General features: G+C 54.4%; 1 protein-coding gene and 2 long non-coding RNA genes across 20 annotated transcripts in view; 1 reads left to right on the plus strand and 2 right to left on the minus strand.

Moving 5' to 3' along the window:
- Positions 1-18,741, minus strand: part of ST3GAL1 (ST3 beta-galactoside alpha-2,3-sialyltransferase 1) — a 96,320-nt gene extending 77,579 nt beyond the window's left edge. The window contains exons 1-2 of the mRNA XM_045050132.1: positions 18,381-18,741; positions 1,148-1,282 (exon numbers count right to left, since the gene is read on the minus strand). The gene's annotated coding sequence lies outside the window, so the exon portion shown is untranslated. The remainder of the gene's footprint in view (positions 1-1,147; positions 1,283-18,380) is intronic.
- Positions 18,742-18,851: 110 nt separating this feature from the next.
- LOC102901452 lies at positions 18,852-26,783 on the plus strand. 18 transcript variants are annotated; one of them, XR_006592407.1, is made up of 7 exons: positions 19,257-20,038; positions 20,291-20,321; positions 20,954-21,026; positions 21,371-21,506; positions 21,807-21,873; positions 24,185-24,295; positions 24,863-26,783. It is a non-coding gene; the product is annotated as an uncharacterized LOC102901452 (long non-coding RNA). The 18 variants fall into 18 exon arrangements; XR_006592411.1 differs by lacking the exon at positions 20,954-21,026 and having other exon boundaries at positions 19,257-19,522; positions 19,977-20,038; XR_006592409.1 differs by having other exon boundaries at positions 19,257-19,522.
- On the minus strand, positions 21,829-25,638 carry LOC123383077. The gene is made up of 3 exons (XR_006592412.1): positions 25,506-25,638; positions 24,367-24,732; positions 21,829-23,598 (listed from the first exon to the last, which is right to left on the minus strand). It is a non-coding gene; the product is annotated as an uncharacterized LOC123383077 (long non-coding RNA).
- Positions 26,784-27,812: the final 1,029 nt, after the last annotated feature.

A 27,812-nucleotide genomic window follows, 5' to 3' on the forward strand; every position in this document is an offset into this window, starting at 1 on the left:
TCAGCCTATGGAGACACTATGGCCATTGCTTCTTCCCCTTTTCAGGAGACCCCATACTGTGTCTGACCTTCCTACGACCACAGATAGGCTCATATTTGTATCAACCTATTTGTATATATAAAACCGATAAATCCTAAGGTCCAAGCGGCTTAGTTTTTACATGGAATTATATACAGCAACCACAGGCTGGCTGTCCAAAGAAATTTTAAAAGTAATTCCATGTTTATAGACAAGGCAGGTAGACACAGATATAGATGTCCTCACCAATAATCATATAGAACAGCCACACACACGCAAATACATGCACCAACCTTCCTTCTTCCACAGTGGCTGCCATGATATCCAAGCTGAGTTAAACATTGGCAGGTCGAAGAGAGACAGCCCAGGGCAGGGCGATCAAAGTTTCCCCAAGCCCGCCTTCCTCACTGATGGAAACGTTCTCAATGTGCACAGTCCAAAATGGTAGCCATGGGTCACATGTGGCTACTGGGCACTTGAAATGTGGTCAGTGTTGAGTGAGGGCTGAATTTTTAATTTTGTTTAAGTTTAACGAATGCACATTTAAATAGCTGTATATGGAGTGGCTACCTGCGGACAGCTTAACTCTAGTCCAGGGCCTGGCACGCTTTTTCCATTAAGGACCAGACTAAATATTTCAGGCTCTCAGGCCACACAGCCTCTGTCACCACTGCTGGTGTGCTGTGACAGCAACCACAGACATACTTGAACAGAGGAAGGAGTGTGGCTGGGTACCCATAAAACTTTATTTATAAAAAATGGCCAGGCCAGTTTTGTCCTGTGGGTCATAGTTGTTTGCTGATGCTCGCTCCAGCACAGACCTTCTTTGAGATGGCAGGCATTGGTCATACGAGGCTGTTCCCAATCCAGCTTTTAAGTACTTGCTTAATAAAAACACAGAAGGCTTTCCTTTCAAGAAAAAGAGGTCACTTGACATCCTCACGGTCCTACATTTTTCCCTTTAGGAGAAAGCCTTCCCTCTTAACGGAATGTCCCCGGGGAGGGCAGGCCAAATTATAAAGAGATCAAGACAAGACATCTCTCCTCCGCGACTCAAGATTATTCTACGGAAGAAACCAGAAAAGACAATACCTCTCACTCATGCAAGGGGAAGAGGGCAGTCATTTACCTAAGTATGCCCAGGGAATGTCCACTTCCGGTCCTGGCCACAAAGCTCAAAACGTTTGCTCGCCACAGCCCCTGGCGATGATGATCACTTCTGGCATTTCCGGGTCAGAAAGGTGGAGTCTGAAAACGGTCCCAACTGGAAGGGAAGAGGAAGAGGAGAAAAGCTGAAGTCATTTTTGACATTTTGCTCATTCGTGGTCTTTCGAAAATGACTCAGGACGATTAAAAGCCACTTGCCCATTGCCCCACACACCCGCCCAGTGATTTATACATCAAGTATTTTTTTGAAAGAAACACCTATCCCGTTCAGTGCACACAGCCAAGCACCAGAGAAAGGTGAGTAAACCATAGTTCACACCTTTAAGAAGCTCAGGCTGGTGGAGAGGACAGAAAAATAAATAAGCATCTCATGGCAACACGATACAAGGACGTGAATGATATTTGGCAGAGCGAAGGGAGAAATGACCAACCCAGTAGGAGGCCAGATGGGTCGTTTCAGCTGCTCCTTGTTCAAGTGAAACGCCTTTTGGCAAAAAGAACAGGGTTGGGGAAAGGGTCTCTGAGGAAGACGATAAAAGAAAAATGTATGTGAGATCAGGGCTAGGATGCACCGGGGAGGCCGGGTGGGAGATGGTTTGGGAAGGCCTCACCCTTGAGTAAGAACAGAGACCCTCAGTTGAGTTCCTACTGTGCCCCAAGCACTGAGAGATGTACCGACCACACGTTGTCTCACGAAATCCCTGGGATCTCCAGGATCATTCCCATTCAATGGATGGGCAGCTGGAGCTGGGAGAGCTCCTGGGAGCAACCCTGAGCAAGATGACAAAGGCAGTAAGGGGTAGAGGGCGGCCCCCAAGGGGACACCCCCATTCTGTCTGGTTCTACTGTCCTCCTCTTAGCCGCCAGGACACGTGCGTCCGGTAACGGCCCCTCCCATCTGCTCCGGCCACCGTGTACGCACGCTCCTTTGCAGAGTGGTTTTGCTCCCTCTCCCCACGTGAATTGAGGTCCACTTCTCCACCCTCTGAATCCGAACTTGGCCATGTCACTTGCTTTAGCCAGTGAGCCAATAACAAAAGACGAAAAGCTTCAAAGGCGCTTGTGCCCAAAACTTCCCCTTCCTCGCTGCTAGGAATCACTCTGGGGCCACACTGGCCCCTGAGCTGGTCCCCTGGAGGAGGACAAACACCATGGGAGAGGCCCCAGGCATGCCAGCCAGCCCAGCTCCCCCCCCCCCCCCAGTGCGTGGACCACGTCACTGAGTCCCAGCCAAGCTGCTAGGACCACAAGGAGCATCCAGTCAACCCACAGATTCAGGAGAGATAACAAGTGTTTGCTGTTTAAGGCACTAAGGTTTGGAGCTGCTTGTTACGCAGGGAAAGCTCACGGATGCAATCACTAAGTAAGCTTTACACTGCCGGCAACGGTCATAAAACACGATCAACTTGCAACTTACAAAGACAGGTCAATGGGGGATGGGCATTGAGGAGGGCACTTGCTGGGATGAACACTGGGGTTGCTATATGTGAGAGACGAATCACTGAACTCTACTCCTGAAATCACTATTACACTATATGTTAACTAACTTGGGTTTCATTTTTTTTTTCTTTAACCATCACGATAATAAAACGAAAGATCGGCCTGTGTGGGTGATTCCCAGAGAGGAGGAGGGCCAGAACTAAGGCAGGGCTGTGGGATAAAGGAGATATGGGAGGTTCAAGAGCTATTTTCGATGTAAGGTCAACAGGATTTAGTTACAGACTGACCCACGATTTGTCTAAAGGCGCCTGGTGTTGACAATAAATAGATTCTATTTGGAGCTCGCTGAGGGGGCGGGATGTGGCCACGGACGACACGCGAAGTGGCCCGAGCCACAGCAGTTGGGGCTCAGTGTCACAGCAAGTGCAAGCGCCCGGGATGGAACTTTTCTTTTCAGCCCCTGTTGTCTGAAAGAAGAATTAAGGTGAGCTGCTCACTGCCCCGGCCTCCTGACGGGACCTGCCTTTCCCACCTCCTCTGATGCCTTTCCCTGCTCTTGGCAGCCCCCGGAGGGATCCGTGTAAATTGCAACCCCGACCTTCCTCCCTCCCATCACCAGCTGGCAGCGCCCTCTTTCCCTCTGTGCTGTCCACACGCTCTCTGGATTTCAGTATCGACGGCCTTTCCCAGGGACAGCTTTGCCGGCCGCCTCGACGAGGCCAGTCCCCGCCGCTGCCCAGAATTCCCTGCGCTCCCAAACAGCATGCGCCACTGGCCTGATAACTCCCTGGGGTCACAGGTGTGCCCGTGCTACATGTCATTCCGCCACCACCACCTGGCACGCGGCTTACCGCGTGGGACAAAGTCAGTTCCTGTTTCCTGAGTGAGAGAACGAACAGAAACATTCACGTGTCACCCGTCCGAGATGTTTTCTTTAACGTGCTCCCTTCCACACTCCAAGCTGGGGTAGCCACCTTGCCGTCGGGCACCCGCGGCTTGCTGTGCCTACCTTCGTTCGTTTGCGCGGGATTCCTGGCCCCGACCTGGCGAGCTTGCAACTGCGCGGCTTTTCCAAACTACAGCTGTCCCCCAGGTGTCGCCCACCTTCCGTGGCCTCCGTGTCTCAGCTCCTGACACACAACTGGGGGCGCTAAGCGCGCAGAGAAGGTAACTACCCCACTCTGCACCTGCTGGTCCCAGGGAGCAGCCTAGCTATTATGCACGGAGATTCTCCTGGCCTTTGCTTTTCAACACGCGCCCCGAAAACCTCTTCCGAGGTGGCTCTCTTCCCGCAGCACCCTGCCCTCCTGCATCTCCCTACGTTCCACGTGCTTCCCTACCCTTCCACGTGCTTCCCTACCCTTCCTCTCCCAGGCCTTCGCCCTTTCATTTCTATCCATCCAACTGGTAGCCGCTCCCGGCCCAGGCCCTCAGAAGCCAAATGCTGGGTTTAAACCAGGAGATCTGGAAGCAAGAAACACGTCCACCAACTCTATCTGCTACGTGGGAGATGAGGGCCCATAAGTCATTCCTTCTTTACCCTTAACAGCATCACCATCGGCGAGCCCCCTGACGTTCTTTTTGACGTTCCTTCCCATCATGCAATAGAACACGATACATCTCGTCAGGGGGTTTTGTTCTCTGATTTTGTTTCTTTGGGGAGCAGAGGAGGGGGCTGGAGGCAAAACTCTGCATCACCCCTGGAGGAGGGCGGCCGGTTTGCTTAATAAATCATGGCTTTCTCCTCCACGCGAGAAGTGATGATCCGGATAACTGTGAACACTGGGCCCCGCTGAGTAATATTGCTGCCCTTTGAAGGTACAGGAGTCTGTTCCCAGAGGCCGGTGGCCATGTCATACTCCAAAATAATGTGCCTTGCTGCCGGAGGTGCGACAGACCAGGAGAGGCCGGTCAAGCCAGGCTGCGTGACTGTAGACAAACGGCCTTTCTCTGAGCCTTAGTTTGCTCCTTAGTAAAACGGACACCGCACCTGCTTCCGCTACTTTGCAAGGCTCTACTGCGAAACAAGCGGATAAAAAGCAACATGAAATCGCTTTAACAACAACGGCAATGAAGTAAAACTCGCAGTAGTGAGCGCCTCCGAGACCACTTGTAATGGCCCACGGGCACTTTCCCAAACTAAGCCCTGTGTTCTCCAACGCTCTGCTAATCTTCACAAGGATGTCATGTGAACTATTATTTGCATCATTTTGCGGACGAGTACCTGGCGGCTTGAAGAGGCTAAGCAACTCGTTCAAGGCCGCAGTCAAGACCGGAGGCCGAGTGATAAGCCAATTCCTACCCTGCCTAGCACGGCGTAGTTCACGATGGCACTCACTGAGCCTCCGGTGCGCCCGTCGAGCTCGCTGCTCGGCCCTGGCAGGGACCACAGCACACTCTTGGGTTGTGCCCGTGAGGAGCCCGCCCAGTGGGGAGGGGTGCGGGCACACAGCGGGCAGCCGCGCCACCCTGCACCCCAGGGGGAGCCTGTCAGCGCACAAGTGGGTGGTTTCTTAATCCGAGTTCCTGTCCGGAACACGATGATCACGACCGTGGAGAGTGCGATGAACACAGAGACGGCCAGATCTGTCTGCCACGGGGACGGGCGACCCAGATGTAGGCAGGTGCAGGGACGGATCAGAAGCTGGGCAGTGAGACGACCCAGAAACGCCTGGAGTAGGAGCCGGGTACCCAGAGCAGGGCTGCTGGCCAGCTGGGAGCAGGGTGCAGGGCAGGGGAGCCACGGGTGCCTGGGCCGGCTCCAGGGTAGAGGAGTTGAGCGGCCCCTTCCTGAGGCAGCCGTGTCCCCCGTCTCGCGGCCCAGGGGCTGAGGAAGCCGGCTCGGCCTGGCGGGCTGGCAGGAAGGGCACTGTACCCGGCAGGAAGTACACACGCTTGTCCTGGGAGGGCTGTCCTCTCATGCGTCCCCTCCCCCTCTGACAGGGCTTCAGCTGGGGGCGGTTTCTCCGACCCAGTGGATTTCTGAATTCGGAGGCCAGGCGCTGGTCTGGCAGCTTCGGGGAGACGTTATGATTACCCACAGCGAATGGACGGATGTGGACGACGAGGCCAGCAGCGGGCTAAGCAGCCTGTGCGCGTGATTTCCTTCGGTCTGCGCAGCAGTCCTCTGGTGGCCGGGGGCAGGCTGACCCCCATTTCAAAGATGTGGAAACTGACGCTCTGAAAGCATTAGGTCGTTTGCCCAAGGCCGCAGGTTCGGCAAGGGGCAGAGGTGCAATTCAAAGTCAGGGTCGCCTCGTACACAGACCCGTCTCCTCGCCTTCTGGCCAGGCTGGGCTCTAGAAGGTCGTCTCCCCACCTCACACCCCACAGATGTGTGAGCTGGCGGGGGCGGGGGGAGGCTGGGGCGGCTCACTGGCCTGCCCCTCTGCTCTGGGCTCCCTAACATCATCGGTGGCGCCCAGCTCTGCAGCGGCTTCAGCTTCTGGTTCTCAGCACCGAGTTCAGTCTGTTCTCCAAGCCCAGAGAAATAAACACGTGGGAACTTCTCACCCGAGGCAAACACCCCAAACACGGCTGGCCGTCACTCCCGCGAGCACCGGGCCCCTCCCTCCCATCCGCCGCGAGCCTCAGTCAGTTGGTTTTCCAACAACGCAGGTCTGGCTACGCCTCTTTCTAGAAGCAGGTAAAGAAACCTCGGTCGTACCTCACTATGAAAAATTGAAGGTTGCTCAGAACCCCCAAACCGCAATCTTGCCATTTTCCTCTCTTACAACCCGCTTCCTCCAAGCACACGAAGGGGGGGGGGTGCCCTGCTTCCGTCTCGGGGTTCCTCCATGAGGTCCCCTGGGCGCTGGCTCTCTCCACCCTCACTGCCACTGTCACCAGATCCCACCGTCTTCCAGCTTCAAGACTGTCTGTTCTCTGGGGCTTTCCCCCATGCCCCGTCCTCTCCTGTTCTGTTGAGCCCAACTCCCAGCCAGGAAGATGGGTGGTGCGGCCACAGAGCACCCTTGGGAAGACCGAGGCTCGGACATGGAAGTCACCTGCCCCAGTCTCAGAGATGACAAACGGTGGCCCCCACACTCTGCCCCGGAGCCCGTGTTCTCCTGGCCCTCGCCGCCCCCTCCGGCCCCAGGCCTTCCCGGAGGTGTCCCCTCGGCCTTCCTCGCTGGGGAACCTGAATTCGCCTTCAGAGCAGGGAGACAGACGCTGGAGGCCTAGCAGCCTCCTCTGGGCCTCCCGGCTTCTCTGTACCGCCCAGAATCGCGCTCAGATCTAGGAGGGATTGTGAAATAAGACGCCTGGGTCTGTTTTCCAGGCAACGGCGGCCTAATTAGGGAGGCACAACTATGTACTTGTGAACAACAGTTTGTGGACGAGGGGAAAGAAGGAGGGCGGGGGTGGGGGGGAGAAAGAAAAAGGGAAGGAAGTGAAGAAAGCAAAGTTGTGCCGACCATGGAAACCTTGAGCCAGAGGACAGGGCTGGCGTCACTCAGAGTCTGTCCGAGCTGAATGTGACCTGGAGTGCCACCATTAACCGTCCTATTTATAGCCCTTTGAAATATGGCTTGGTGAAGTGGGGGGGAGGGGGGGCTTTGTTCTTTTGGCCTCTTATCTGATTCTTCAGAACAAAGGGAAGGGAAGGGAGGTGGGGGGCAGGTTGGCAGGGGTGTGTGAGTGCGGGCGGTCAGACCAGACACACTGGACCCAGGAAACGTCTGCCACGTGGGTGTGTCACAGCAGGATCTGGTGACGCGAGATGGGGGGGGTGTAACAGCCCCCCCCAACCCCCGCTCGACTCAACCTGGGGGACCTTAGGCCCAACGGCCAACTTTAATGAACCTCAGCTTTCCCAACTGTCAAAACACTGATAACAATAATGACCGCAGAGCCCTGGTTAGAACGTTAAATGAGCCCGAAATGTCCAGAACGCGGTATTTCCTGAGCAGAAACTCCGGAGGGATAAAAGGGCAGACGGCCGCCAGAATTCACAAAATGCAACCCAGCCTTGCTCAGAGGGAGGTCTACAGGAGCCCGTGGGCAGGGGTGGTCTGGGAGGCTGTGGTGTAAGCACTGTGCCAACAGAGCAGCAGAGAGGGTTTGGCGCAGGGGGTCACGTAGGAGACCCGGCCGCTGGGGTCCCTGGCTGCTGGCCTGGGGAGGACAAGGGAGGCTCGCTCTCTAGGACACCCCGAGCTTCCCAAGTCGGGCAGAAACCCAGCGGTAAAGGCAGGACTTGGCAGCTGTGAACTGCGGGCTGGCTTCCCGCCCCGGCTTTGCCCGCTAACGGGCTGAGGAATCACACAGGTTGGCCCTCTGTCTGCTTAGCTGTGAAGTAGGGGGCAGGGAATATCTAAAATGTCATGTCAAAGTCTTAGGTGCCTCCGGGGTCCAGTGCCACCCCCAAGCTTCATAAGCCCAGACCACTTCTCAGCCTTAAATTCGGACAGCCCCAGAGCTGCACCCCGTCACCTCCTCCAGGAAGCCCTCCACGGCTGGAAGGTCTGTGTGGCAAAGAGCTTCCTAATCCATAGAGGTGACCAGAGAGCAAAGGGTCACTGCGTGGGGCACGGATCTCGTCTATCGCTAGCGGTGTTCGAGCAGACACAGAACAACCACAGGGGAGGGTGGAAGGGAGGAAACAATTCCCGGGACACCGTGCAAGGGGTTTCTACACTTGAACAAGGATCATGACGACCAAAGCAAGCACTTCGAGTGGGCACTCTGCAGGGCACCGTTCTAAACACTAAGTACCAACTCATTTAGTGCTCGTTTAGTACCTACTGGGAGGTGGGTACTATTACCCATATTTTATTGATGAGGAATGGAGGCACAGAGAGGTTAGGCAACTCGCTCAAGGTCACACAGCTAAGACGCGGCAGAGCCAGTACCTTTATTGAGCGAATCAATGAATGACTCAGTAGATGAATAATTGAAATCTTGGAATAGGGGAAGGTTAAACAAGGGCACTGCTAAGCCTCTTTGCAAATGCTGGGATTTTACAATTCCTTCTTGTTTCATGCTCTATAAACGTGCAACGGCTGTAATGTGTTATCATTCAATCTACTCAAACACACCTTCCTCCCCCCCCACCCCCCACCCCCCCCCGGGCCCCGGCTCCGGAACCCGTCACAGCTTCTGACACTGTGGCTCCTGCTCAGAGAAAAGGAGAAACCTCCTTTACTTCACCCCAGGGCAGATTCCCAACGATGCGGAGATATTCTGCCCTTCAAAGCTATCTCCGGGGCCAGTAAATTCTTTCACCTTGTTCGGACGTTTGGCCTGGTAGAGACATCAGTTTAATTTGTATGATCCTAGAGTTCACAGATAGTTTTTGCTTAGTTCAGTTTGTTCCCTGTCATCGGTAGAGACAGAAAAACTACGTCGGAACCAATTCTTCAAACCACTCCGAAAGGCGTGATTTTCACTGGAAATTTCTGGTAGGTGGGGGAGCACCACCTCGCTGGCTTCTAATCTCGCCTTTTTCATTTTACTTTCCTTTTTTTGCCGGAAGACTGAGGTCTCAAATCTAAGATTTTGCTTTAGCTACAACCAGGAATACCCCCCACAAGGACATTCTTATTTGTGGCCGCTCGTATGTTTCCCAAGCAAAGGTCTTTATTCATCAGACTCTCCACCAGGTGGTAGGATTAACGGTGTTTTCGAGACAGGAGAACAACACCGGGCCTTTCTCTCCATTGTGAAGATGTTATTAAAAGGGAATTTTCCAGTGTTGCAACAGCAACTTCTACTAATCATTTTACTTGGAGCAGGTCGCTCAAAGACACCTGCCTGGGGAGCTGGGTGGGTCTGCATGCCTGGTGACAAGCTTCATATTAAGCCTTCCTGCTGCTCCCAGCCCTGTCTCCGACCCCCGCGGGCTCCCAGACCTTCCTCAATCCCCAGGCACCATGGGGATCTCAGAATTCAATGTATGAGTACAACCCAAAGGAAGGGTGCTTGCCATCAGCAACACAGGGTCCGACACGGAGGCAGAAAAATCCGGCAAGTCTATCAAGGTTAGCTCGATAAACCCATCCAGCCGGCACCAAATGGTGAAGCAGGGAAAAAACCTTGGAGCCCCACCCGTTGGGACACAGCGTGCAGAGGACAATCAGGACCGCCCTCCCGCCAAAGAAGAGGCTACGGAACCTGGGTCCCTTTGCCGTGGCCATTGGGTGGGATGGCACGCAGCTTGGGCGGGCTTGGGGACAGATGTCCGTGCGATGTGCTCTATATCTGCACCTCTGAGGGAGTCTATTTCTACCCTTGCCGGCCCCCCCGATGTAGAGACACCAGATGATCCTGGGAATTACACAACATGAGGCCTGAGATCTTGGGCTTCGGGCAGAAACGGAGCAGTTAGGAATTGCCACTTTTCTAGCTGTGGGACTTCGGGCAAGCGGCTTCACTTCGCGGAGCCTCAGTTTCCACATCTGTAAAACGGGAGTAGGGGGGAAATACAAGCAGTGACTTTATGGGGCTGCTTTATAAAGACTAGGAAAGCAGTATCAAAGGAAGGGTCAAGTCGCTGATGACAAGTTTGCATCCTGGCCCCGCCAACGTGGAGGAGCTGATGGCAGACCCCGGGCACGTGGGAACCCGAGGGATCTGCCTTTGCTCACATGCCCTTGTGTTGACCAGGCCACCGGACTCATCTGAACCATTCAAGGTGGGAGGGGCGGGGGTGGGGGCTGTGAGCGATGGGCTGAGTTAGATGAGTGAGGGGGCAGCCAGGCCACTGTCTGGTGCTGTTGTGTGTCGGAGGCGTGGGCTTATGCCTTCCCAGGAGCCACCCGCTTTGCACGTCGGTAACTGTGGGCACATGGGAGATCTGCCTGCAGAGACCGTGTGACCTTGGGTAAGTCACTTCCTCTGCAACCTGGGCAGGACCCTAATCCCAGGGTAGCAGCTAGAGGAGCTGCAATGGAGTCCAAATAAGGTCAGGGCTGCAGATGCCAATGGCTGTGAACGCAGAGGTCAGGGGTTTCAAGAGGTATTTCAGCTCCCACACCGCTAGCAGCTCTCTTAGCCCATTACCGCAATAGCACAATAAAGAAACGGAGGGGGAACGAGGCCCCGCATCACTGGGCCAAGCGATTCGAGGGATTTATTTTGGGCTCCAGTCTAGTCTTCCAAGGAAAGAGGTTTTCTTTTCTTCTTTCCTTTTCTTTTCTTTCCACTGAGCCTTTTATTTCTGAAAAGGTAAATGCCCAATTAGATGGATTTTCGTCTTTCATGTGGAGTTGTTGTAGGCTTTTTGAGCATGAAACAATATTTTGGAGTCATTCCACCCTCTCAGTTAGAGAAGAAGCTTGGGTTTGCTTTGGGTTTTTTTTTTTCTTTTTTTTTTTTTTTTCTTTTTCGGTTGGGTTTTTCTCAAGAGCCCTCTGCTAAGTAAATATTCATGAAGGGAATTTTTAGCCACTCTGGTCTGTTAGTTCAATGTGGACTCAAACGGATTTTTTTTTTTTAATGTAGCAAAATCTATCACAATGATATCCATTTGGGTTTGATTTCTTTTTTGAAGGTCGCTGGTGGAATTAAAAAAAAAAAGATTTTTTTTTTTTTTTTTGCATACCCAAATGCGGACCTACCAAAAGTCATTAGCAATCTCTTTTTTAATTCCACCAAATAATTTGGAACGAATGTCCTTTCCTGCTCACCTCTGGATGACTGAGGCTGTTTAACTTGTCATTTTTTATTCTCTTAAGGGCTCCAGAATCAGACTTGGTTAGAGAACTTCTAAATATTTTACAGGAGAAAAAAATACGTACACACATACACATACGCAGAGTCAGAAGAACATCCCCGGATGTTTTTGGAAGGAAAAAACTTTTAAGATAAAAACATGCAAACAGTATTATCTGAATATCACATAGGCTTAAAAGGACAGGAGGAATCACCACCAACCCCAAAACCACATGTCTGAACCTTGACCTTTGTTCACAAAAGCTAACATTTGTTGAGTGACTCTTTGATTTTTCGCATCAACTCTACGGAGTATCATCCCCATGACAGAAGAGGAAACTGAGACCCAGACAAGGTAAGTAACATGATCCTTGAGAAGTAAGTGATAAGCCTCAGACCAAAACCTTAATTCTGAGGCTACTCTGCTTCTTTCAAAGATGCTACAGAAGTCCCAAAGGTCTTCATAGTAATATCTTGCACTTTAAAAAAAGAAAGTGTATTTATTCTTGAGAGAGAGAGAAAGAGAACAGGAAACAGAGAGAAGGAGACACAGAATCTGAAGCGGGGTCTGGGACACGGGGCTCGAACTCACGAACCTTGGGATCGTGATAAGCCGAAGTCGGGTGCTTAACCCACTAAGCCACCTGGGTGCCCCAATAGTATCTTACACTTGATTCTTTTATCTTACTAGGGGACTAGAGAACAAGGGTTAAAAGTCCGGCTTGCCCCAGAGGTAGGGCCTGGAGTAAGGGAGTTCCCCTCCTGCCTCCGGCTTCTGTCCTTTGGGAATCTTGTGACCACCCCCGCCCCCGGCTGCTGCAGAATCAAATGAGAAGGCAGGTGAGTGCAAGATCACCCTCCGGGGCGGTCCTGCTCCTGAGAGGCCCCAGTAAGGAACTCTCTGGCCTCTGGCTGCTGGCTGGGCTCAGCTCCTGGTGCCCCAAGGATTGTGGAAGGCAGGCAGGACTCGGCAAGATGGCAGTGTTATCTCCCAGGCTCTTCCCTGCCAGGTGGAAGAGACAGGCTTTCTTCAGAGGCTTCTAGCAGCTCCTATGCCACACTCCCAGGGCCCCTCACCCATCCCTCCGTCTGCCTCTTGGGGGGCGAGGGGGGTGGGTAGGAGACGGTGGGGGGGTGGTAACTGGGCTCAGGTAAACCCACCACTCAGTGTATGAGTGCGTGTTTGCTACTGGGACCCAGAATCCTTCTCTGTTCAAAATACCTGCCGCTGTACCGGGCACACCCTAAGTGCTTACTAAAAAGCAGATGTGACTCTATTTATTATCAATAAGGCAAGTTCAAGGCTTCCTGCTGGGGGCACCTCCCAATTGTCCCACGCAGGGTGGGAATTCTAGACGGCCATCTACCAGTTGAGGAAACAGGAGACTCCAAGAGGTCCGGTGATGGACCTAAGTCCTCGGCCGGGAACCAGCGGTATGGGATAAGGCCCAGGAGCTAGGAGTCCTGAGTCCTAGGCCAGGGGTTGCCCCGCCTGGATCCACTTGACTCTGTAAGAAATATCCTGACACCAAAGTCCTGTCTCCAACACTCGTCCCAGCGTTAACCCCGACAGACCGAGGCCACTCGGCGTGTGTTCAACTTTGACACAGGTCGCACCTGCCGGCTGAGCCTGTCAGGCCACGCAGGAAGGGCTCAGGGCACGGCGCACCCCCACCCGTGCACTTCCCCACCGCCCTCCCCCCACCCCACCCCATATTCCAGCTCCTGGTAATTCCCCGTGTCAAGCCCTAGGGATAAAAAAACTTTCAAAGTTTTTTTTTTTTATTTTTTTATTTTCACAACCCACAGGAATGAGAAAAGCACACTGTTCCTGTAACCTCATCGTCTGGCCTTGCTTCTTCCAATGGGGGCTATTAACAAACCGTTTAACATCAACACCAGCCTTGTACGTCAAGTGTTTTTCCATGAGCTTTCCAGAACTTTCCGCCTTCAGTCAACTCCTTTATTTCCCAAGTGCTCTGTTTGAATTCGGTGCCTCCAGAAAGCAGCACCTCCTGTGCTCACCCGCCCGCACAGGCTCTTAGCTGGGGCATCAGGCACTCTTCCATGCAGGATCTTTAATCCTCACCGTGCGTCCTGAGATAACCCACCTGCACTTGAACCCTAGCCCCCGAGGTGCAGGGCCTGCCTGAGCTCACACAATTAGATGTGGTCATGTGCCTGAAAACCTGGGCACCGTCCCCCACCTGCCTGCCACGCCTTTTAAAACCCCCTCTCTCGACGCAGCCATGGAATTCTGACATCAAGTTTAAGGACAAGGATGAGAAATAAAGCACAGAATTGTATTTTCTTGAAGCGAAAGCAAAGCAGCCACTTTCTATTTGACAGGCCATCACTGCAGTGCCCGTAACCCTTGGAAGATCTCAATTCAGGGACCTGCATTCTGGCTGAGCGGCAATGATGAATCCCACCCAAGCAAACCAGAAATCGACGCCTACTGCAGGAACGGAGCCCAATCACTGAAGCCCTGAAATCCCAGCTCCCTCACCTCTGCAGAACCACGCGGAACAGACCTACATCCGGCCTGTTATTTTATTTCACTTCACTTTTCTTGGGCTCACTAGGCGCACACCATGTTAATTAGATACCAGTTCTAGGCAGGCAAGAAACTACCTTCGCTCTCCTGCGGTGTGACTTCCCTAGTTATTCGGGCTTTGACTCCCCAGTGAATTCTTCCCTGTGGGTCCCGCAAGGCACAGGAATCTACTCCCTTCTCTGTCCCAGCCCTCCCTCGGCACATGCGTGCTCCCGCCCCGTGCAAACCATACTGCCACAAACTCTTCAAGTGCACCCGTGCGCCTCCCCGCCACGCGGTGACCTCTGGGGGATGGTAACAAGGGTCGATCAGAGTTCTTACCACTCTCTATTTCCAGCATCTTGCATGGTGAGTAGAACACAGTTAAGTTCCTAATAAATGTTGGATCAACGGAAATCAAAACAATCCACCCAACAAGACCCAAGAAACAGTCAAACCTCAGGCTTCCCAAGGAATGTTGGGTTTCCAAGAGGGAAACAAGGACTTCAGTGCAGGGAAAAGAATGGGGGTAGGGGGAAGGGAAAACACAGGGCACTCACCTATTTGGAGTTTATGAGACCAACTGGTTTCTAGATCAGCTCTGTCACTCAGGGTCCCCTGATTTCCCCTCTGGGCTTCAGTATTTTTGAATTAATATGAAAATATTGAACAAAATGACTTCTATGAACATTTTCAGCTCGAGTGGGAACCCTATTGGTCCTGGTGAAGTCACCAGGTCCCTGTTTGCAATACACATCATCGGGGCTCCCTCAAAATGCCACCTCGGCTCTGCCCAGTTTCAGACCCCGGAGTCTGAAACTTCTGGGGCGTCTCTCAATGTCCGGTGCTGAGAATTGCTGACGAATGACTTCACCAAGCGGGCGTGGGCTCTGGGAGTCTGGAGCACTCGCAGTGAGTAAGGAGGCGTCATTGCACGGGGTGGCCCTGTTGTCTGTGATGCCAGGAATGCCCGGAAAGTTCTGAGGACGGTGCTGGAGCAAAAAACAAGCAGGGCACAGGCTGTCTTCATGAAGAAAGCCTTTAACGGCCCCAAGGCCATGTCAGCAGAACTCCAAGCCTCTCATTTTGCAGAGAGTGAAACTGAGACCAGAGCCTGGAACAGACGGGTGCCAAATTACAAAGCAATTGCGCACTGGCTCTGGGACTTCCTCTGGGGCCCAAGCTTGGGCTCCTGTGCCCAAATTAGAGAAGAGCGCTCTCAGAGCCTTAGGTCTGCAAGGGGGGAGCGAAGATTACACGTGTGGTCCACAACTTAACAAAGGGCATGTGAGCCTTATTCTAGAATTCTCTGTGACCAGGCCAGCTCTTCCACGGGAGGGTGGTGCTTGTCCTTTGTGTATATAGGATTTATTGGGAAGCTGGATAAGGAGATCACTGGTGGATTTGTTTTACTTTACTTTGGTTGCTTTTCATGGTGTGGGAGGGAGCCTGGGGAGAGGGTTAAGGTCTAGATCCCGTAAGGCAAAGCCCTGTCCAAATATAACTCCTCTGAGTCAGCAGCTTGCCACACACAGCAAAGGACTCAAGCTAGGTGAGCTGACCAGGAGGTTCAAAGGCACCCCTTCCTGGGGGCGGAGGGTGCGGCTGAGAACTTGCCCCCAGGAGATATCCTGGCCTAGGGGTTGCTTGGTGCAGAGGGGAGACAGAGCCCCTCACATCCCTGAGGCTCCAGGATCTGCAAGGAGCCCTCGCTGCCAGGCCCAAAGACGGACCCACCCCACCATACCTAGGGGACCAAAGGCTCCAGACAGCCGATTCTGTGGAAGTCCCTGATGTCAGAGCGTTGCTGGTATGTCCAGCTGGGGGAATGCCTAGCCTGCCCCCGGAAAGGGAACACAGGCCTGAGGTCAGCAAGCGGGCTACTCAGAGCCACACTGAGCAGAATCCACACCCCCTAAGAAAAAAACAAAACAGAAAAAAAAACCCTCTGCCATTTCTTCTGGCAACACTTCCTGTTTTCTCCGTCAGCCAAGGGCTCAAGAGGCCTCCGCAGGCCTGCCCACCCAGTGAGGTGAGGGGAAGATCCTGCTCCGGCCCAGGCCCTCGCCTTGCCCCGGTGGTAAAGGCTGGACTGGCAAAATGCAGGGACAGTACATTGCCAGGCTTGTGGAGGTGTTCAAAGGCAGAGGAAGGGGCCCCCTACTCGTTCTGTTATTTATTTGTTCAGCAAAACTAAATATTTTGGAAGATGGGATTCCTCTCCCCAGACTTTGAGTCACTGTATGTGGATATGCAGATGTAGTGTGAATGCGTGAATGCGTATATCCACACGTGCACACGTATTCGCACAATTTTATGTAACTCTGTGCAACACATTTGTAAAGTAATAGTGATGACCCCATTTTACAGATATGAAAACTGAGATTCTGGGAGCTCCAAGTCTCAGGCTCGAAGGTCAGAGACGGAGATGATGAAAGACCTGGGATCTACGGGGAGGGTGGGAGTGTGCTGGAATGGTGAACTCTGGTCGATCTTTCCAGCCAACTGCGGAATTTTAGAAAACAGCCAGGCCATGGCTTTGGGGGAAGGAAGAAGAGGTGCAGGAAGGTACCTCCAAGGAGCCCAGGCAAGGTGCCGTCACTGGCGCCCCTTCCCCACCTCGGACACAAGCAGCAGTCTCCGTAGCAGCCTGCAGGGGGCAGTGCGCCTTGCCTTTTGCGAACCGCCTGGGCGCCCTTACGCAGCTCCAGGGAAGGAACACCAGGCGGCTCCGCCCTCAGCTTCTAAACAGCCCAGTTTTGAACCCCGCGCGTAGTAGGTGCTCAAGGCACGCCTAGAGGCCTAAAAGCCTTTGTTAGGGGGATGAACGTAAATTCGGTGGTAGAAATGGGGAGGGGAAGGCGAGAAGGGGACATTCCGGCCCCTGCCAGCACATTTCCACCTAGAGGCCTTTTCAAACAGCCTTAGTCCCTACTGTGTGTCAGGCGCGGTGGCTACCGCTCCTGGACAACCTCGTTCTCTGCTAATCTCCTTCTCCCCGCACTCCTCCACCCCTCCCCCTCCCCCCCCCCCAGCCAAACACACACGCTCAGCCTTAGCGGCGGTGGGCGCTCGCTGTCTCCCTAGGGGACATCTCGGCCCAAATCCTCGTGGCGAGGGGACCCGCGAGGGTGGTGAGCCAGAAGGAGCCAGGAGTCCCTAGAGGTGGGACACGTGAGAGCCAGGCGGTTGCCTGATGCGGCCCCTCGGCAAAGTGGTCGCTGCCCTCAGGGACGAAGCCGGTTCCCTCTGCGGGACATACAGAGCCCGTGAGACGCAGTGACCCGCCCAGCCCCCACCACTCGCGCACTTCTGGGCGCGCACGTGTCCGCCTGCCGAGCGCCCCCACCGAGCCCTGCGAGTGGCAGGCGCTGACCGAGACCTTCGGGTAGCAGGCTGGAAGGACTCCGGGCTCCAGCCGCCGATCGGAACCCAGACGCTGCAGACGCCCGTCCCCAGAGACCGGGCCGCGGGGCACGTTGAAGGCAGCCCGGGCGCAGCCTCAACCCCCATCTCAAGTTCAGCCGCGCTTCCTCCCGCAAGGTCACGCTCAAACACACTCAGGCTCAGCGAAAAGGAGGAGCTCAAAGTTGCGCCACGGTCCGGATTCCGAATCTAGCCGTAGCCCCATCCGGGCGCTCCGCCCGAGGGTCACCGCTGCCCTGGCCCTGCGCTCTCCCAAACAGCGGCCCCTGCCCCGCGCAGGTCACACACCCACGAGACGCAGACAAGTTGCTAACTTTTGTCAGATTTTTTCGCTGCAGCTGCGGCGCCTAACGGGGTTGGGGCGGACTCCGGAGTTTCGAGTTGCCACCCGCACCACCCCCGCCACGCTCCCCTGCACCCACCCGATACCTCCCTGCCCACCACGCCACGTCCAGCTGCCGCGTCCCGGGCGCCAACTTCTCGGTCGTCTCCGGAGTAACGTGGGCCGGCGGCGTCCCCGGGGGCGACGGCCAACTCCCGGATGTGCTCCTGCTCGCAGCGGATTTGGACGCTCGATCCGTACACTGTCCCGCCGCAGCTCGACCGGATCACCGGCGGCCTCCGCGGGCCCCCGCGCCCCTCGCTCCACTCGAAAGCCCCGGAGCCAGCCACCCCGAGGGGACTCATCCCACCGGCGGCCCCGCTGGCGGCTTCGCCCTCTGGCGGCCCGGACCAGGGAGATTCCAGCCTGGCGCCGGTGCAATGTCACTGGGGCCACCCCGGGGACCGCTGCCCCAGACCTGGCGCAGGCTCCCCGCTGAGGTCCCAGCAGCTCTTCCAATAACGGCAAAAGATCCCGGAGCCCCGGCCTCCTCCCGGACCTCCTCCCTCTCCCGAAGACCCCGGTGTCGCCGTGGCTAAGGAAGGGGGGTCTCCCTACGCGTGTCTTCCCCTGGGCGCCCGGGGTCTACAGTCCCACTTCCACTGTCAAGCCCTCCTAGACCCCTCCCGACCACTTCTGTTCCCGGCTCCGGGCAACCGCCCCTCCACTTGGAGAACACACTCGAAACTGCCCCAACTCCGGCGGACGCAGCCCCCCGCTCACCCCGGCCGCGCTGGGCTCGGCGCGCTCACTCACCGCAGCCGGAGACACGCTGGAGTTTCGGCGGCTTTGGAGATGAGGGGCTCCGGGGAGACTAAAGGGGGGGTTGTCCCGAGCACTGGCCCCCTTCCCGGCTCACATCGCGCCGTCCTCCTCTCCCTCCTCCTCCTCGCCCTCCCTGTCCTCCTCTTCCTCCTCCCTCTGGTCTTTGTCTTTGCAAAGTGTCGAAACTGTCTGGCATAGTGGAGCTCCGCCGGCGGAGGCTGGAGCCGGGGAAGCGGGGAGGCGGGGTGAGGATGGGAGCGGTCTCGGGAACACCTTCCCCCGGGTGTAACGGGAGGGGCCGGCGGGCGGCCGGGGAGGGGCCGCTTCCCTGGCCGGCCGGGGCCGGGAGCGGGGCGCGCCGGAGCGGGGCGGGCGCCTGGGCTGCGCGCGGCCCTCCCCTTCCTCCGCCCAGTGCCCGCCCCCCAGGCCCGCTCCCCCCCCCCTCCTCCCGCGCCCCCTCCGCCCTCTCTCGGCTCGGCTTTCGGCTCGCTCGGGGCTTCCTGCGAGCTCCGGAGCCACGTGGACCGCAGCCGGCTCGGCGGAGGCCAGGCTGGGGAGACGCCGGAGGCGGCGCGGGGACCGGATCGCCGCCCCGGGAGGGCTCTGCGGGGACAGCTCCGCGACACTCCGCGCCGCCGCCGCCGCCGCCGCCGCCGCCCACGGGCTGGAAAGACTAGGGAAGAATCGCCCGGAGACCCGTGGGGTCAACCCCGGGGAGGAGGCGACGGGCGCCCACCCAGAGGACGTGGCGGTGTCCTGAAGAGCCCAAGTCGGCCGCACCGTAGCACAGAAGGGGCCGGCCGACACCCTGTTGGTGACCGGGCAAAGCCATGGACTTCCTTTAAGGGCGCGGGACTCGAGGTGGGATTGAGGGAGGGGGAGGGGAGGAGCGCGGCGGGGCTGGGGCCCTGGTAAGGCCCGAGCCTGGGCCCCGTTCCGAGCCGCAGAGCAGCCACCGCGGCGCGGTCCCCGCCCCGGCTCGCCTGCCCGCCGCAGTTTTTTCCTCCCAGATGCGGAGGCTGCACCGCGGTCCAGGGCAGGGTGAGCGCCAGGCAGCGGGACACCAGGCAGGGGCAGGTCCCACGGCGACCTGGGACTGGGGCTTCTGGGACCGGACCCCCTGTGGGACTCAGGTTTGTGGGGCTTTTGCCGTTTCTCCTTTATAGGGAAGTGAGGGCAGTGGAGACTTCTTGCTCAGTGACGGACTTGACAGTCTTAGAGACTAAATGCTGGACGTCAGGTTTAAGAGGCATTAAAAACGTGTGATTGTACAGCTTTTATCCCCTTACGGGGATTTTACCTCCTTTGTAACTTCTCTGAGCAATGCTCAGAGGACAGAGGCGCAGCGTGGCCTAAGGGGCGCTTAATTGTTCTGGCTTCCATTTCTTCCCTTGGAGAGGTCAGCCTTTTGCAGTGGAGATAGCTCCCTAGCACGTCATTCATCGGAGTGTGCTTCAGACCAGGGGCTGGATGGGACTTAATGCTTCCAGTCTTGTCTTGCACCTACTGGATGTGTGATCTTAGGTAGCCCTGTGCCTCAGTTTCCTCTTCTGTGAAAATGGGACTGATTGCTGTCTATCCCATAAGGTTGTTCTAATAAACGAGTGAATCCATCCATGTTGAACAGTTACAACTAAGCTTATCATATAGTAAGTACCCAGTGAAAGTTGGCTTTCATGGATGCGGGGCCCTCTGGCGGGGGCCCTTACTCGCAATGGGGGGGGGGATGGGTAAAGGGTGGTCCAGGAGACTTTTCAGCCTTGGAGGAGGAAAAGGGAGCTATTCAGAGCATAGAGAAGTAGAAAAGGAGCAGGTTGAAAAACAGGAGGAGGAGAGAGTGCGAAAATTCACCACTAGAAAATTGAAGAATTAGTAATTAAGACTGCGCCATTTTATCCTAGGTGAATCTGGAGCGACGACCAGATTGAGCAAGTAAGTGGCCCCCAAACATCCAGCTTTGCAGCCAAGAACCAAAGACAGCTCTTAATTTCAGCCCTAGGTCCTTGGCAGTTCCCGCCGGTGACTCCACAGTAAAATGGAAATTCCTAATTAAGTGACTCTATGGTGAAGCATGCATGTATCATCACCTTATCTCGAAAAAGATTTCCATCAGCTGCACCTTTTCCCGCTCTCGGTCTCGGAGGGGTTAACCCGGCCAGGCTTTTTCTCGCCCGCCTCAGTTGTGTTGCAATGTTATTTCTTACCAGGTGACAGACAGGGCCTCTCCCCCTCTCGGGTTTGTCCTCTATTCCATGGAGGCAGCACTTGCGAGGCCCTCGGACCTTTCGGGGAGCCCACATCCTCCGGGGCTATGTGTCAGGGGTGTGTGTGAGGGCATTCCTCGTTGTCATCCCGAGTGTCTCCTAACATGCCCTGCCTAGTACAGCCGCCATAGTCATTACTGGGAGTGTCTGCACAGTGAGTCCCCCCAGGGAGCCCTGACATTGATGTAATGCTCACCCCCCTCCCGCCCCCGTGTGTTCAGAGCAACTGCAAAGCTCCGGGTAATAATGGTGAAGGAAATTGATTTCATCCTCTCCCCGCCCCCTTTCTTCACACATCAGAAAGGAGGGATCCTAATGGGCCCTGATGCTATCTGGGTGATTGGGCAGAAAAGGGCAGCCCGGCTTGTCAGCGGTGAGTTCAGAGCTGCTGGGCACGTGGCCGTTTGTTTTGGGCAGGGTTTTACTTACCACGGTTTTGGGGCCCCAACTTCCCTTACGATAAAAAGAGGTAATAGGGGGATGTACTGACAGAAGCCGGAAGGAGAGACACAGCCAGGCTTCCCGGCTCTGGCTCTGTCCCTCTTTCCCTCCCTCCGCTTTCTCTCCCTGCTCTTGCCCCCTCTCTGCTCTGTGCCATCCCTGCCCACGGTCTCCTTCTGCTAAGTCCTAGGCTCTGCCCTGAAATGTTCCTGGTGTCTGCGGCCCCGGCCCCTGTACGGCGGGGCAGCTGTCAAAACAGTCCTTCTTGTTTCACAGTTTCACTTTCCACCGTTCATCTATTCCGGATTTTAGCTTTTCCAGAAGAGGAATCTGACTGGCAGGCTTCACCGGGTCCTGGGTCAACAGCCCAGCGGTGAATGGGCTGCCCAGGCAGCAAGTGCCCACCTGAAGAGTAAGCACGTGGAGGGAGAGCTACACGTTTTGCATTACGGGGACTGCAGGACTCATAACGCTTAAGCCCCCTTCCAGTTCTGGGAATCTTGGGGGCATTTGAGTCAGCAGAACTATTTCGCAGAATCACAACGCTTTACACTATTCACACATGTTAGACCCAACATCCATGCTAAGGCAGCTGATTAATCTTGTCCAATCACGACCGCACTAATCTCTTTGCCAGAATTTGGCTCAGGAATACATAGATTTAATCCCTGTTTGGATCAAGAAGACAAAGAAATATATTTGTGTTTTCTAGGAAAAGAGTCCTTAAGACTAAGGCCTGGGAAGCTTCTCTTTATTTCCAACTGGACGTGAACACGAAGGTATTTTTAACTCAAGTTTCTCTGGACGACATCTTGTACCCATGAGGGGAGACAAACTGAAGCTAAGTAGATCCAGAGCCCTGATCACACCGTTCCTGAAGCCTACCTCTAGACTTTCTGTTGTATTAGAACAATTATTTTGTTTAAGCCACTTTAGGTCATGGTTCTATTACTTGCTGCCAGATGCTTGAGAACCATACACAGCTACAGCCAGGTTCCTTTCTCCCCCAAAGTCCCTTCACTGCCCCCAAGGCATTCCCAAGCTCAAAACCCTTAAATCTTCAATGGCTGCCATTGTCTAAGGATGCCAATCCAAACTTCTGAGCCTAGACATCCAGAGGTCTAATGCAAGGCCTGGGATGAGGGAACTCTGCTTCTTAGCACTGATCACTGTATCCTCAGAGCTTTTGCCGTTCCGGGCTGCAGAACCCTTAAAGAACCATGCCTCCTCCACATCGTAGACACTGGGTCCAGCCCTCCTGGATGCTACCATAACAAATTACCGCGAGCCGGGGGCCCCACACAGCAGACGTGTATTTTCTCACAGCTCAGGAGGCCAGAAGTCTGAAATCAAAGTTTCCGCTGGATGGGCTCCTTTTGGGAGCTCTGAGCGAGAATCTGGCCTGTGCCTTTCTCCCAGCTTCTGGTGGCTCCTGGCAATCTTCGGCCTTCCTTGGCTTGTAGATGATCCCTTCACATGGCTCTGTGTGTGTGTGTGTGTGTGTGTGTGTGTGTGTGTGCGCGTGTGCGTGTGTGTGTGACTGTGTGAGTGCATGCCTCCTCCTTTTGTAAGGACAGCAGTCACTGGGCACTTGGGGCCCACCTTAATTCACCACATACTGTGCTAAATGCTGGGGACGTGGAGGTGGGCACAACACGGTCCCCACCCACCAGGAGCCCACAGTTTGGCAGGGGACTGACCATGCTTGGGATTTCACCACGTTGGGGCAGCGCTGTGACAGGCTAACAGGTGGGTGTAGTGAGGTCAGTTAGAGGATGCTGGTTCACAAACCCGGGAGCATTTGGAGTGTAGTCTGAAACTGACCGCACGCACAGAAGACAGGGAGAGACCGAAGACAGAGGCGGGTCACTCCATGTTGGCAAGTTGAATAAGCAAGAGAACTTACTTACAAGCCTGATCTTGAGTACCTCAAGATGAATAGATACCTGAACCCACCTTCTAGAATCTTAAAAGTTTAGAGAGAGGCCTTTGTGAGGTTCGGTCATATACGCCATCGAGGTGGTCTCCACAACCCCTGTCCCTAAAGACGGCTCCCTCTGTGGGAACGGTGTGGGAGAGACTGCATGTACATTCCCAGGACAGGGGAGGGGGAGAAGGCCCTCCACTTCCCCGGGGTCAGCTCTCGGGTCAGCCGGCAGTCACGTCTTCCCCATGACCTCCTCCACCGGAGGGCAGCTCCTGGGGGACAGGTGTCCAGGGATCTCAGGGAGAACTAGGTGAGAGCAGGGGGGTGGGTGCGGTGTGCAGGAGACGTGAGCCCATCCGGTTCACATACCACCTGCTAAGCCGGGTGGAGCAGACTGTGGACTTCGCTCTGGATGCTGGCAGAGGCTCCGAGACTTCACACACCAGGCAGAGGCAACGGGGACGCGGCGACATTTGCATGCTGGCCAGACCACTCCAGCCTTGGGAGGCCAGCACTGGGGTGTCCAGACTGGAGGGCATGTTCGTTCCGGGAATCCAGCAGAGGCCAGGGGTCTGACCTGAGAAAGGAGCAGAAGTGAGACATCTGGGCAGGCAACACCCATGGCGAGGCCGGCAGAAGCATGATAGGTTGACAGATAAACCTTTGATCCCCGAAGGCCTCACAACGGGTTCAGGGTTGGTAACATCTTCCCTCAGATCCCTTGTTTGGTGAGGGAGAACGTTTAACCATGCTCAGCCCGGTTTCTCGAAGGTACCATAATGAGATTGTTTTTATTAAAAAAAAAAAAAAAGTGACTAACGTTTGTTTATTTTTGAGAGCAAGCGAGACAGAGTGCCAGTGGGGGAGGGGCAGACGGAGAGGGAGACACAGAGTCCGAAGCAGGCTCCAGGTCCTGAGCTGTCAGCACAGAGCCGGACACGGGGCTCGAACTCACGAACCGTGAGATCATGACCTGAGCTGAAGTCGGACGCTTAACCGACTGAGCCACCCAGGCGCCCTGAGATTTTTTTTATTATTATTTGTAACCCAACTGCAAAAATAATTGACACTCAGTGGATGGTGACCATCTCTAAACTACAGCACCTCGGACTGCGGAAGGAGAAAGGAACCGTTTTCACATGTCCCATTTCGGTTTTTTGCAGGACTTTTCATTTGCCGCTGACTCTGGTTACCAACCCTGCGTAACACAACATCCCCAAAGCTAGAGGCATGAGACGGCCGTTCCTACCTGCGTTTGATCATGGGTTCTGGGGGTGAGGAATTTGGATGGAACCCTGCAGGGTGGGCTTATCTCTGCCCCATGTGTCTGGGAAGCTGAGAGTACCTTGAATGGCTGAGGTTGGAGTCTGGAGGCTTCTTCACTCGTGGGTCTGGGATCGGGGATGAGTTGACTTGAAGACGAAACTCAGTCGGCCAGAGCACCTCCACGTGGCCATAGAGGCTAGATGTTGAGACGGAGCATCCCAGGGGAACCGGGTAGAAGCCATATGCCCTTTATGACCTCGCTTCCGAAGTAACATAGCCTCATCTTTGTGCTCTGCGCTCCCCATCACGAGCCCGTGCAGACACAAGGGAGGGGATGGGTTGCAGGCGTTGGCAGGCTGCAGGTTGTAGTATGTTCAGGACTGGGTTGCAGGACTAGATTCACAGACAACGGGTGGTGGTGGGGACCTGGTGTGGATGAGGTCACCTGGGGATGTTGTAGAAAATGAAGAGGGACAAGGTCGGAGCCCCGAGGACGTGGTGATGGTCAATAAATGGTTATGGAATAAATCAATCGTTCAAGAACGTAACTATAGGTAACCCCCCCCCCCCCCCAGGTCAGCGGCTCTTCATTCTGGCCTCAAGCAGGAGAAGGATCATGGCTACGTCTCCAATTACCTCCTGGAGCCCGACAAGGAACCCGTAAGGTCTATTTCTCCAAGTTCACTGCCTACAGGGATGACTCCAGGAGGCTTATTCTAAGCTCAGATTCCTGGGTCCTACTCCCAGAGACTCGAAATTCACTTGCCTTGCAGTGGGGTCCAGGAATCTGCCTTTTGAAACAGCTTCCTTCCGTAATACAGCTACAAGGACCGCGTGGACAGCACCCCGCTCAGCCGCTCAACCATAAATTCCAAAGGGACCAGGGACAAAGTCTTCCTGATAGGATGTTCTGGCCCCGAGTCCCGGCTCTTGCGACTTTGCGGCCACCTGACTTTGGACAGTTTCCTTTTTCTGGCCTCAACTTTCTTGTCTGTACGCTCAGGAGGTTGAGGTAGAGCCATGTTTTCAAACTGGGCTCTGTCATACCTCAGGGGGATTGCACCTTGGCTACCCACCTCCATTAATCCATATAGCAAATATTCGTGGCACGGGTGGATACCGGGGGTGTTACAGGATCAGCGATTAATTATCATGATGGGCGTTCTTTCCAAAGAAGGTGCAACAAAGGGTAAGAGGGCGCTCACAAAGATGGCTTACGTTGTGCGTGTCCTTCCGCTTGAATTGCCGTTTGGACAAACTGTTCCCGGGATTGAAACTGCTGGCTTAGATCATCTTAAGGGTCCTTGCGGCAGGAAACCTTTTGTTCTGTGACGTTTCTTCGATGATTTGATTTCTGAGCAACGTCAAAACAAGCAGAATGCAGTTACTGGGTGTGAAATCCGTCAGGGCCCCCCAGGTTAACCCTTTCGTTCCGGAAAAGAAACTTCAGGCTCCAGCACCTTAACCTGGGAAACTGAGTGAAAGGCAGACTGGGAAGCAAGCAGCCTGCCTGCTTGTGGGGGAAAAAGCAGGCGGGGCCGGGGGCGGGGGGCTCTGGACCCACGAGCCTTCCGGTTTTTGTCTGCAGAATGGGCAGATGGTACCTGGCCCCCAGAGTTGTTTTAAGGAGACAGGTTATATATACAAAATTAGTAGTTCGGTGCCAGATACTTAGTAAGCATTCAATAAATGATGGCCATTATTAATTTAAGTATCTTTCTTATGCATATTATACTTGTCAACATTCCTGCAAATGTTTTATAGATGAGAATGGAAAAGTACTCAGCACAGGAGCTGCCAAATATCAGGGTTCTGCCAGGCCAACTGCATCTCTGGGGGAAGAAAGCCCTGTAATTCTCTCTTCTTGAAACTACATGCCCATGGTGGCGGCCTTGAAATTCTCAGTGTCCCTCTGCCCCATGCCCTCCCCCCAGCGCCCTCCCCCCCCCCCCCCCCCCGCCAAAGGAGAGCAAGTTACTTTTCTCAGTAGAAAGCAAGCCAACACCCAAATTTGGGATAGGTTTCTACATTGAGGTAGAATAAAGATGATGCCGTAATGTTGTGCCGTAAATGTTGCGGAGAAATTACAAAGAAGCCCTGAAATCATTCCTTTGTATTTTTTGTAGTTGAACGCCCTAACTTTCCTTGAGACCAAACATGCGTGCATCTTTTATTCTCTCTCTGGCCGGATCCTTAAAACAGTACAGAGACTGAACACGGTTGGGAACACCTCTATCACTTAGTTTATGGGGTGCGACTCCACGGCTGAGCTTGGGGAAAACATGTGGCCACAGCTTCCTTATGTCTAAACTGAGGATAACGATAGACTTCACCCTCTAGGATAAATAGGGTGGTTATTAGCCATGCACACAGTAAGTGCACAGTACGTTAACTATTGTTATTTTCGCGTCTATTGATTTACTCGGTATTTTGGTGCTCACTTATGTATTTTCAACTACAGACTCATAAAATATAAATTAATGTTAGCTTCTTGCATTTAACGATCTGCATTTAATGATTCTGGGGGCAGCCCAATCTACCGTGGCGTTGGGTTGGGAGCTATAGCCTCAGCTTTAAGAGATATGACACCTGCTACCGATTTGGGGCATCCATTTGGTAAAATCATGTAAATCACTTGGGGTGCCCTAGGACTGTGGTCTACAACCGGACACGGGAGAAGGCAGAATTCCATCGGGCAGTCAAATAGCTGACTGGTGAAGAATCCCCTCCGGGGGGGGAGGATCCAGAATTTCACCTACGCAAATCAGGCAGTAGTATCTAGCAGTTAGGATTAGGTTCGACAGGGGAAAACCCCAAATTACAATGGCTTCACTGGGTAGAAGTTAGTTTTTCCCTTTCCTAAGTCCTGGCACACAAGGTTGGTGTAGCATTGTACAGGGTCAGGGACGCAGGCTCAGCCAGTTCATTGCTTCACCGTAGAGCACACCATCCTCCCCAACTTGATTTCCTGGTCCAAGCTGGCTGCCCCAGCTCCAGACATCAAATCTTTATTCCAGGCATCCAGAAGGAGATAAGAACATGCCCTTTCCCTTTAAGTTCATTCTACAGATTGTCCCCAGGACTTCCACTTCCGTCTCCCAGCTGCCTAGCTGCAGGGGACACCGGTAAACGTAGTCCTTATATTGGGACACACACTGTGCGACACACGTATTCGGGGACAATTAGCAGTCTGTGCTGCCAGGTTAGAAGAGGTTAGATCATTCAACTTAGATCCAGGGGCAAGAGCGCAGAAACTAATCTCAGGTGCACAGTGTGGGCTTGGAGTTGCTAGTTGCCATAGCGACTAGAAAAGCCTGAACCTGCCAACTGTCGTGAAGAAAAAAAAAAAAAAAAATCATCCTTGTCCCTCAGCCCCTGTGTTCTGGCCAGAAATCTCTGGTCGATAATTTCATAAGTTTAGGTCGGGACTTGCTTGTGATGTTAAAACAACTTGTTTCTTCTCCTGGTGCCGAACACTTCTGCCCTGGCAAAGTTCAGAATGTATTCTGCGGAGTGAAGAGAAAG

The sequence above is a fragment of the Felis catus genome, chromosome F2, assembly GCF_018350175.1.
Source record: "Felis catus isolate Fca126 chromosome F2, F.catus_Fca126_mat1.0, whole genome shotgun sequence".
NCBI lineage: Eukaryota > Metazoa > Chordata > Mammalia > Carnivora > Felidae > Felis > Felis catus.